This window comes from Vulpes vulpes, chromosome 7, assembly GCF_048418805.1.
Source record: "Vulpes vulpes isolate BD-2025 chromosome 7, VulVul3, whole genome shotgun sequence".
Taxonomy (NCBI): domain Eukaryota; kingdom Metazoa; phylum Chordata; class Mammalia; order Carnivora; family Canidae; genus Vulpes; species Vulpes vulpes.
The window spans coordinates 48,396,208-48,408,386 of record NC_132786.1 but is presented as its reverse complement, the minus strand read 5'-3'; positions in this window follow the sequence as shown (position 1 = coordinate 48,408,386).

Here is a 12,179-nt window from a genome sequence, read left to right as displayed (position 1 = left end):
AAAAAGATCTACGGTGGAATGGGTTTGGGCTTGTCTTTTTGTTTGTTCTTTTTTTTTTTTTTTTTTTTTCCTTAATGCTGCTAAAGTAGCAAAATAAAATCTCTCCTGAACGGCGTGAAATGTCCAGGGAGCCATTGCTGTGAGTTGACACTGGCCACAGAGGTTGGCAGTAAAATTCATAGAACCCTGGAAAGGGTGAGCACGCGGGGAGCCGGGTCTATCAATACGTTTGCAGCCACGGATGTAAATCTGCTGGTCTGTTTAGCTGGTCCTTCTCTTTGAAAGGTAAAGAGCAAAACCCTGAGGACACGGGAAACAAGGCAAGGAGTTAAACAGTTACGAGTCGAGGAAGATTAAGTGTTGGAGAATTGTGTATGAGGAAGTCGTATAACTTCTCCAAATTTCAGTTTCCTCCTCTGTGATAAGGAAGAGTATGTGTTTCACATGGTAAAAATGTATTCCTGTATTTATTCATTCAAAAAAAAATTTATTGAATGTCCTGTATTTGCCAGGGAGATAACATTCATTCATGCAGGCAGCACTTGGAGCAGCATCTAAAGTGTCTAGCAAGCGCACAGTAGTAAATCAGGAGCCTTTTTCTTACCCTCTTCATTCTTTCCAGTATGTCAACTTTCTCATCTCTAAAATTAGGAAGAGTTATCACAACCAATTCAAGATATGTTTTGACTTAGAAGGGAAGAGAGGGCAGTGAGAAGCTAGGAGACCAGAATTTTGGGGAAGGACCTTAGAGGCCTCGCAGACCAGAGGGCAGCCTCTGGTCTGCCGGAAGGTGCCAGATTCCTGAGGAGGGAGGAAGCAATCAAAAGAAAGACTGGTTTGGGAGGCCAGCCTGTCAGTGCAGAGGACAGACTTCTCCTGCTTCACTATTTCAAGTACACAGGCTCACTCCTCTTATGTCAATAGTTGAAATTAGAAATTGACCACATATTACAAGTTCTTGTAAATGAGGCACATAAATTTTTTCCAGATGCTGCAGTGCAAGTCAATTTGCTTTGCTCTCCGAGTCTTCAGAGTTATCATAGAGAAATCAAAGTATTTCCATTAACACACACACACACACACACACAAAAGGAACATGTCTAGAATTGATGGTATCAATTAAAATAGCTATTTTTAAAAACAAAGTGAGAAGGGCAGAAAACTTTTAACAACCTCAGACCTGCATGGTCCAATACCATAGGTAGATACTGGCCACAAGTGTCTGTTTAAATTAATTTAAAATTCAGTTATTTTGCTCTCACTGGCTACATTTCAAGAATATGGTATCAATGTATGGCTAGTCGCTACCTATTAGTTAGGTCTAATGAAAGAATATTTTCGTCATGACAGAGAATTCTATTGGACAGCGTTATCGTAGACTTTGCTATTGTTTTTGGAATGCTACATTCAAAGATAGTTTTTCATGCACCCAATATTGAGTTACTCCCAAAGTAAAACCAGAAAACCGAAAACCAACCAGAATCACAGAAGCATTCACTCATTCTGCAAGTATTTCTCAAATACCAACAAACGCTATGAGAAATTGCAAAAGACTCAAATTTTAATGAGTTTAGATGTGGTTGGTGACTAAGAAATTTTAACGTGGCCTAACATGGGCTGCTTTTAGTTGTTCGCTTTCATTGCCGAATACTAAAACCAGGGAAAATCACTAAACTTGAAGCAGAAAAGAATTCTATGACACTTTTAGGCCTAGTCCTAGGATTAAATGATTCTAAGTAGTCTGCCTGATTTCTGGCATCCCACCCTCTCTGTTCCTTGTCACTGCTTTCTCATCCGCCTTTACTCCCTTTCTGCCTACACTTCCTGGAGGTAACACCCTCTTCCGCCCTCTCTGCCTTCCCCTGCTTTGGAATCATTTTACTCTTTGCATTCAAATACAGGTCTCCTCTGGGATCCCTGTACTCTCCTAGGGGGCCATTAGAAGAGACAACTACTCAAATCTGATAAGAATCAGTGGAAGTTAACTATGGGTATGAATATGTTAATATTCCTAGTCCCTTTCATGTGTATTGTAACAAGGGCTTTCTTGAAGCTAAAACGTAATGGTAAAATTTTATTCTAATGGCGAAATTCCAGATGCCATGGCCAGTTGGGCAAATATTTGGAGGCATTACAAATCACCTAGTGGATGGCTATTAAAAAAAAAGTATACCTTCATTTTAGGGATAAATACATAGTAGAATAGGCTGGTTGTGGTCATTCTGTCCCTACAAAGATAAGATCAACATCCTCAAGTGCTTTGGGAAGGGATCTCACTGGATAAATATAATTCTTATGATGTTTTCTCAGCTCAGTAACCGAAGGATCCCAAGTCTACCTTTTTGAACAGTAAGCAATGAATCATTCAGAAACTGTTAAAACACTTTCTCCACAGAGGTAGTAGAAAGAACATTGCACTCAAGGACAGTAGATCTGGTTTGAGTCTAGTCTTCGCCACATAAAATCTAATGTATTTGATCATTTCTGAATTTGGGAGTCTCGCTTTCCTTTATAAAGGTGCATCTCAAAGAAACCCCCTCCTCCAAAAATGTCTGCCTTGACAGTTGTGGGAGATAACCAATAAACAATGTTGATAATGACTACAATACCATTATTCTCCTCAAATTTACCCACTATTTCTTACCCTACCACAACCTCCCAGCTATGAGGCTTTGTAGAACCAATAGTAAACAGTAACCTCGATTTGAAGGCAATTATGCTCCAGACTCTGCTCCAACTTCTTTGTATGTATCATCTCATGTAATTCTTACAAAATTCTATAAAGTATTAGCAATTAATACCCTACCACCTTGTTCCAGATGAGAAAATAATGTTTAAGTAGATTAGGTAACACTCTATCAATTTAATACACTAATTCCTATACCCTGCACCTCATGTGAGTGCTTTATGAACCAAGGTGGTTGTTGTGGTTCAAGAACCAACCTAAGAAGAGAACAAAAATCCATCAAATGATGGCTGGAGAAGATACTCCTTTGTAGCAGCTACACTTGAGTATGGAGAAAAAAAATTGTTTAAAAGTGGGTCCTTTAATCACAGAATGAGAGCATCACTCATTGTGTTTAGGAGTGATATATATGTAATACATCCATTATTGGTCTGACTCTCCTATTTTTCTAGGTAGATATACTTACTCTTCAACACATTTTGATTCAAAATCATTGTCTGGCTTTTAACTTGTTTAGTCTGAACAGCAGAAAAATACACACCAATGGTTCTCAATGAATTCTGACAAGGACTCTCTCACAGGATTTCATGATCAGCATTCCAGTTTATGCTTCACTTTTCCTACTCTGCAACCACTAGCGTTTCCATCTCTCTCCAATTCTCTCCTTTCTTTCTTTTTTATTTTCCCATAAAATGAGAAAGTCCCTCTGCCTATCCTTTCTGACTATTAGGATCCCATCCCTTTTCCTGCTGGAATTTTTTTGGTCATAAAAGCTAGTATGAGACTAAAAGGATCCCATTTGGGAAATGAGAATTGTAATAGTCCCCCAAAACCCTTTCTTTAAAAGATGATCTATCTAAGCCCAAGAGGTATTTCTGTAGCCTTTATCAGGGACCAATTGCAGCTAATGAGATATTAGAGGAAGTTTACGGGAGGCTTCTGGGGAAAAAAAAAAAAATGTTCTCCCTCCTAAAAGAGATCCATCCACAAGAGACATTATGTCTCTCTTTGGACTTTGTCGGATTAGGATGTCATGCCTGGGACTACTATACTTATTCTACTTGCTGAGGATGAGACCTAAACCAGGGAAGACAGATAAAGGTTCTCAATGACATTGAATTAACCCTCTTTGAAGGCCATCTTAATTCAAGACTTCCTTAATGGGAGATCATGTTTCCATCTTATTTAACCTGGACTGTGTCTGGCTTTGGGGTGCTTGTACCTGACATCATCTCCCACAGCTAGATAATCCTTTTTAAAATATAAGAGGGATTATTTGAAAGACAAAATAAGTGGATGTACCTCCCCAACTCATGAGTCCGTAAGAATTGAGCCTGACTCCAATGATAAGATGAAAGAACACTTGGAGCTTTTTCCTTAATGGTAAGAAAAAAGTTTTTAGGTACAAAATGGTTCAGTCTTGCACACTGTCCGTTTTTCTACCATAAGGAAGATGAATATAAGGATATGAAATTTTGTTTTTTTAACTAAAAGATTTTCCTTCATTCCTACCATTCTTTCCTCTCAAGTGCCAAAATCTTTTTAGCATATTTCCCAGTATCTTTGTAATGAACTCCTAGAGGTAATTTCTTAGAATCTACAGTGAATGTTAACCAAACTAGGATTTCAAATAATTATCAGAGGATAAAGCAGTCAGCTGGAGTGCCCACTGGCAGTAAATCCATGACATTTGGAATTGGTATCTGTTTGTTCCTCCGATTGCCAATATCTCACGCCAAGCCAAAAAGGGAAATCAGTGTGTATTCGCCATGGCCCACTTTGTCCACACTTTCTTTTTTTTTCTTTTTTAAAGATTTATTTATTTATTCATGATAGACACAGAGAGGGGGTGGGCAGAGACACAGGAGGAGGGAGAGAGAAGCAGGCTCCATGCAGGGAGCCCAACGCGGAACCCGATCCCGGGACCTGATCCCGGGTCTCCAGGATCGCGCCCTGGGCCAAAGGCAGGCGCTAAACCGCTGAGCCACCCAGGGATCCCCTGTCCACACTTTCGCACTTTGCCCTTTACTGAAATAGAATCATTTAAAAAAAACTTTTTTTAAATTAAGACATGCTATGGTTGAAGATATGGTGATCTTTAAGTCAGCTTTATTGTTTTATATGTTTAGGAAAGAAGATAGTCTGCCTTTGCCCCTTTTCTTTTCTTTTTTTTTAATAATAAATTTATTTTTTATTGGTGTTCAATTTACCAACATACAGAATAACACCCAGTGCTCATCCCATCAAGTGCCCCCCTCAGTGCCCGTCACCCGTTCCCCTCTACCCCCCTCCCTCCTCCCCTTCCACCACCCCTAGTTCGTTTCCCAGAGTTAGGAGTCTTTATGTTCTGTCTCCCTTTCTGATATTTCCCACACATTTCTTCTCCCTTCCCTTATATTCCCTTTCACTATTATTTATATTCCCCAAATGAATGAGAACATATAATGTTTGTCCTTCTCCGATTGACTTACTTCACTCTGCATAATACCCTCCAGTTCCATCCACGCTGAAGCAAATGGTGGGTATTTGTCATTTCTAATGGCTGAGTAATATTCCATTGTATACATAGACCACATCTTCTTTATCCATTCATCTTTCGATGGACACCGAGGCTCCTTCCACAGTTTGCCTTTGCCCCTTTTCTAAGCAACAATGTGTAAAAAAACCTCTTCTCCTATGTGAGTAGACAAAGAACAAAGCAATCTTTGTAAGGTAAGGAGAGTGAGAGGGGATTCTGGCCAATTGGATCGGACAGGATTCTTGCTGTGGGCAGCCAATGTGATCCCATATTACCCAGGAGATGGTGGGGATGCCTACATTTGATCAGATAACGAAAGTAGGGGATTCCAACTAAGCCAACTTAACAGGATTCTTGCTACAACTGGGCGATGCAGGCCTGACAACAACAGACACCAAGGTCGAGGCCTGGAGGGCTTAGAGAGGCCTGTCTAGAGCTTGGTCCAGGAGAGCGTCTTTGTCAGTAGTGGGCCCCTTCTGTTGTTTTGACTCTCCTGTAATCGTTTTTCCTGAAAAAACAAAGGAGAGGAACAACTGTTATTAATCAGGCCTCTAAGACCTTTTGAATCTCAGCTGTAATGTTTGCAGGTTAACATTATTAGTCTGTGTCACTGGTTTATAAAAAAGCCAAACTGTTTAAAGAGGCTGAAGTAGTGCTTAAATGGGTGAAGGCAGAGAACTGTAGAAGAAAGGAGTCAGGAGTCAGAGGATTTAACTGAGAATTTTGCCTCTGACGCTTACTGGCAGGTTACTGAGCTTCATGAATAGCAATGTGATTTGCTGGACTCTAAGAAGGGTTCCAGTGATCCCTACTTCTGACATTGACACCTTTGTGTAATCTCCTCCTATATCTCACCTACCAGGGTCTGTGACACTAGAATAAGCCTAACTGATGGTATGTCACTTCTGAGATTAGATCATAAAAGACAATGAGCTCCCTTTCTCTCTCTTTTTCATTATTTGCTCTGGGGCAAGCCCAAAACCCCCATGGTAAAGAACTGGAGTCTTTTTCCAACCAACCATGATCCCAAACAACTTGGAACCAACCAACTTGAAACTCAAAGACTAAGTGGGTTTTGTGTGTATGTATGCAATTTGTTAAAGATGAAATTATCGATTCAATGGACCATCTCACACAGCTAATTTGCATGATTGAACAGGCATGCAACGAACCAAATGTGCCCACAATTACCTTAACTACACAAGGTGCTGCTGATTCATCCACCTGATGGATGAGAAAGAGTTTCTTGGCACCAACTTACTTAGTGATGTTATTTGGTAAATAGGAGACTCCAAATGCCAAAACAACTATCGTAAGCCATTTGCCATGATAGTTAAACCTAACTAGAGATAGACTTAAGTGTATACAAGATTGTGTTATTTAAGGCTTGTAGGATGCCATGCATGTCATGCTGTTAGTAGAGCAGAGATGTTCATCTGGATTTTCTTATTCTTTCTAAATGACATGTTGAATTGTGCTCTGTAATAAAGCTGATGTCACTTAAATGTTGACTGTATCATTAACATAAAATCCCTTTGTCATGTCAGATCATGCCTTATATCCTCAGGCTTGCCGTCACATGATTGTATGTTATCTGCTGCTGCTCCTGACACTGAAAGAGAATAAAGGGGAATGGTTATCCCCATCCATGGAGAAAAGTAAAGTTAGATTCTTATCTCAAACTATGCACAGAAGCTCTCCCTTGATGAATTAAAGATGTAAGGCTTTAAGGCCAATTGTTAAGATATTTAGAAGAAAGTATACAAAACTAATTTATTTGGGACTATCGAAGAATTTACTAGATAAGACACGACTATGTTCTGACCAAGAAAGAAAAGATGGAGAAATTCATTTCATAAAAATTAAAACCTCTTATCAAAAGACATCATTTTATGTATGAATTAACTAATTTATTTATTGATTTATTTATTTGAGAGAGAGAAAGCACGAGCAGGAAGGCAAGAGGGAGAGAGAATCTCAAGCAGATTCCACACAGAATGCAGAGCCCAACTCAGGGCTTGATCTCACAACCCTGAGATCACCACCTGAACCAAAACCAAGTGCCTGATGCTTAACTGACTGTACCACCCAGGTACCCAAAAGACATCATTATATTTTTTACTTACTTTTAAAGATTTTATTTATTTATTTGAAAGAAATCAGGCATGAGCAGAGGGAAGGCAGAGAGATAAGCAGACTCCCCCCCACACACAGGGCTCCATCCCAGGACCCGGAGATCATGACCTGAGCTGAAGTCAGATACTTACACCCACCCAGGCACCCCCAAAAGGCATCACTTTAAAAACTGAAAATGCAATCCATGGGTTGGGATGCTCATTTGATAAATATAATTGACCAAAAAACTAATATCTTTAATATAAAGAAGTCCTACAAATCGAAAACAAAAAGATTTGATGAGAAACAGGAAAGATTCAATAGAATAATGGGGAAAATCACAAACCTATAATTCGGAATTAAAAATGAATAGTGATTGCACATGTAGGGGATTAAATTGTGGCTCTCAAAATATCTGTCCATGTCCTAATCCCAAAAACCTGTGAATGTGACCTTTTTGGAAAAAGGGTCTTTGAGGTAATTAACTTAAGAATCTTGATCATTTCAATTATCCTTGATTATTTGGGTAAGCCTATATCTGATGGTAAATGGATTTATAAGACATTCAGGTAAGAGACACAACGAAAAGACCACAGGAAGGCAAAGGCAGAGATTGAGTCCGTGCAGCCACAAGCCAAGGAATGCCTGCTGTCACCAGAAACTGGAAGATGCAAAGAAGGATTCTTCCTGGGGGCCATCAGAAGGAGCACAACTCTACCCCAAACTTGATTTTAGACTTCTGGCCTCCAGAACCATAGGAGAATACACATCTGTTGTGTCAAGTCACCCAGTAATGGTAATTTGTTAAAGGCAGCCCTATAAAACTAATACAGTGCATAAGAGAAACTTTCATTCGCTATTAGAGAAATGAAGGATACAGTTCTCAGTGTAATACCCTTATACACAAACCATATTGGCAAAAATTAAGATGTCTGATCATATTAGAGGTGACAAAGATAATGGCTCAACAGGAACTCTCATACAGTACTGGTAGGATTGTAAATTGGTGCAAGTATGTTGGAGAACAATTGGGTATTGCCTTGTGAAGATGAATTGACACATTTCCTGACAACTCCGCCATTCTATCATCAGATTTAGTACACCCAAGAGGCACTTTAAAACATACCCAAGAGACATCTATAAGAAAATTTACAGCAGTTTTTTGTTTTAAAGATTTCGTTTTTAAGTAATCTCTACCCCCCCACATGGGGTTCAAACTCACGACCCTGAGATCAAGAGTCACACGCTCCACCAACTGAGCCAGCTTGAAGCCCCCTAAATTTATGGCAGTTTTGTTCATAATAACGAAAAACTGGAAATGCACACACAACAAGAGAATGAAAAAATAAATTGCAGCATCTTCACATTGCGAAATTTTCACAGGGAAAACGAATGTGCTATTGTTACATATAACAATATGAATGGTTTTTAGAAGTAGAGTCTGGAGTGAGAAATAGAAATTGTAGAGCATTTGTTCAAAATCCAGCAAAGCTAAACATTATGTTGCTTAGGAAAATATGCATAAGATAGAGCATATTCATTTTTAAAAAAGGATCATGGCTACTCTCAAGTAGGCTGGTGGATGTGTTGAGGAGATACACTCTGCTACAGGAATATTCTAGTCCCAAGATGGGAAACGGGATCCGAGATGATTATATTTGTTCTGTGCTTATTAACTTAAACATATTTTATGTAAGCTCTTCTTAAAAATACATTACTATTAAAAATATGTAATACCCAAATGAAATAAGCAAAGGAAAATGCTGTAATCACTGGGATCACATAGAGATCATCTGTAACCTAAAGCTATCAGTGTGTCTGTTGAAGACCTTTCGACAGGTATTTGGAGAAATGAAGGGTAGCAAGAATGGATGTAACCTCAAATCCAGAAATGGAGAGAAATAAAATGACCCTGTGCACATGTGTTGAAGTGAGAATAGGCTATGATCGTAGGTAGTAGGGAAATGGGCCATAGCTCAGACGAAGGGAGACAGGACTGCCTAGATAAAAGTCTGACCCATCACAAAAAGCTTTCCTACACTTAAAATCCTAAGAGTCATGCTTTGAGTAAAGATGAATTAGTGGGATCAAGAGGCCAAAGCTACCAGGTACTCTTAGGAAAAAAAACCAAAGTTGCAGAGTATACAACTAGAATACCCACCTGGGCCTTTTAGCTCCAGCACAGATGGATGTAACCTTGTAACTTGACCTTGTGTCAGCTGTTTTAAATGAGTGTGTGTGTGAAGCCGGGCAGAGTTCAGTTGTTTTTTTTTTGTTTTTGTTTTTTGGTTTTTTTTTTTTTTTTTTTTTTACCTGTGTGCTTAGGTCTTTGGTACAAAATCCCCAGGGCCTAACAAGCTTCGCACGTTCACTTATTGGCTATAGGGAATTATTCTATTTGAAGTGTACCATCTGTTTCCAGTTGGGGCCCTAACTAATACAAGCAGGCCTATTAATTATCTCTCTCAAACCAGCTGTTGGCAATCCTGGGAGTGGTTTTCTGGCAGCTATTACCATACACCATTTGCCTATATTCTTTGTAAACAAAGGTGTCAGTATAGAGCAGTGATTCTCAAAATGTGGTCTCTGACCAGCAGCACTAGCATTACCCGGGAACTTGTTAGAAATGCAAAGTTTGGCTGCACCCAAGACCTACTGAATCCAAAATTCTGGTAGTGGGCCAAGCAATCTGCTTTAATAAACCTTTCAGGTGATTCCAATATGTGTTAAAGCATGAGAACCCTTACTCTACTCAAATCACAATGGATAGTACAGCATCCTGAGCTAATAGTAGGTGAACTTATATTCTTAAAATAAAAACCGTATATTGTGTACAACATGATGCTTTGATATACGTACACATAGTTAAATGATTACTAGAGTCAGACTAATAAACGTACCCATCTCCTCAGGGCATCTGGGTGGCTCAGTCAGGTTCGGCTCAGGTCATGATCCCGGGGTCCTGGGATAGAGCCCAGAACCAGCTCCAGCTCCAGCTCAGCGGAGAGTCTGCTTCTCCCTCTCCTTCTCCCTCCCCTACCCTCGTGCTTGATCTCCCTCTCTCATTCTCCATCTCTCTCAAGTAAATAAAATCTTTAAAAAAAAATTCCCATCTCTCTTAATACCTTTTTTTGTGTGTGTGTGCTAAAAGCACCTCTTGAGATCTACCCTCTGAGCAAATCTCTCCTATATGATCCATTACTATTAACTGTAGTCATCATAGTGTACATTAGATCTCTAGAATGTATTCATCCCATAGAGCTGAAACTTTGTACCCTTTGAAGAATATCTCCCCATTTTCCTCATCTCCCCACCCGAGTAGCTATTCGTTCTACTCTGTTCTGTGATGTTTGACTTTTTGTAGATTCTACACATAAGTGAGATCCTACGTATTTTTCTTTCACTTAGAATAATACCCTCCAGGTTCATCCATGTTGCTGCAAATGGGGCAGGATCTCCTTCTTTTTAAAGACTGAATAGTATTCCTTATATATAAACCACCCTTTTAAAAAATCCACGTATCTATCAATGGAGACTGAAGTTGTTCCATATCTTGGCTGTTGCAAATGCTGCAGCAAACATGGGCTTCCAGATAACCCTTTGAATATTGATTTAATTTCCTTTGGCTATCTGCCTAGAAGAGGGATTGTTGGATCATATAGTGGTTCTATTTTTAATTTTTATGGAGGAAAACCTCCATACTGTCTTCCATAGTGGCTGTACCAATTTACATTCCCACCAACAGTTGCCCAAGGGCTCCTCTTTTCCTCCACATCCTCACATTTATCTTTTGTCTTTTTGATAACGACCACCCTAACAAGTGTGAAGTCATCTCTCATTGTGGTTTTGATTTGCCTTTCCCTGGTGATAGTGATGTTGAGCATCTTTCCATGTGTCTGTTGGCCATCTGGATGTCTTCTTCGGAAAAAAAAAATGCCTATCTAAGTCTTCTCTCCATCTTTTAACCATCTTATTATCATTATTATTCTTGCTATTCAGTTGTATGAGTTCCTTATATATTTTGGATACTAACCCCTTATCAGATATATGGCTGGCAGATATCTTCTCCTATTGTATAGGTTGCCTTTTCATTTTGTTTTCTTTGATGTGCAGAAGCTTTTTAGTTTGATGTCACCCTTGTTTGTTTTTGCTTTTGTGGCTTGTACTTTTTATGTCATATCCAGGACCAACATCAAGAAGGTGTCTCCCATGTTTTTTTCAAGGACTTTTACATGTTCCACATCTTATGTTTAAGTGTTCAACCCATTTTTAGTAGGTTTTGTGTATAATGTAAGATACGATCCAATTTCATTCTTCTGCGTGTAAATATTTAGTTTTCCCAGCGCCATATGCTGAAGAAACTCTCTTTTGACCCATTGTATATTCCAGGTGTCTATGTTAAAAATTAAGTAACAGTGGGGCACCTGTCTGGCTCAGTCAATGAAGCATGTGATTCTTGGTCTCAGGGTTGTGGGTTCAAGCCCCATGTTGGCTGTGAAGATTACTTAAAAATAAAATCTTTTAAAAAAGAGTTGCTATTGTATGCTTGGGTTTATTTCTGGGCTTTCTATTCTGTTCCACTGGTCTGTTTTTATGCAAATACCATAGTGTTTTGATTGCTATTACTTTGTAATATAATACAGCCTGAAGGGAAGAGGGAAGGGGGTGGTTTTCCTAGAAACCAGGAAGAGTCGGATGTGGCTACCTTGAGAAAGAAGTTACTTGCCAATGAAGGACCAAGGTAACCACACAGGAGGGAATCAGGGGAGTAAGTACCCTGATTTCACTGGCCTCCCTCTCTCCCTTCCTCCCTCCCTCCCTCCTTCCCTCCCTCCCTCCCTCAGTTTCCATCTGAAAACC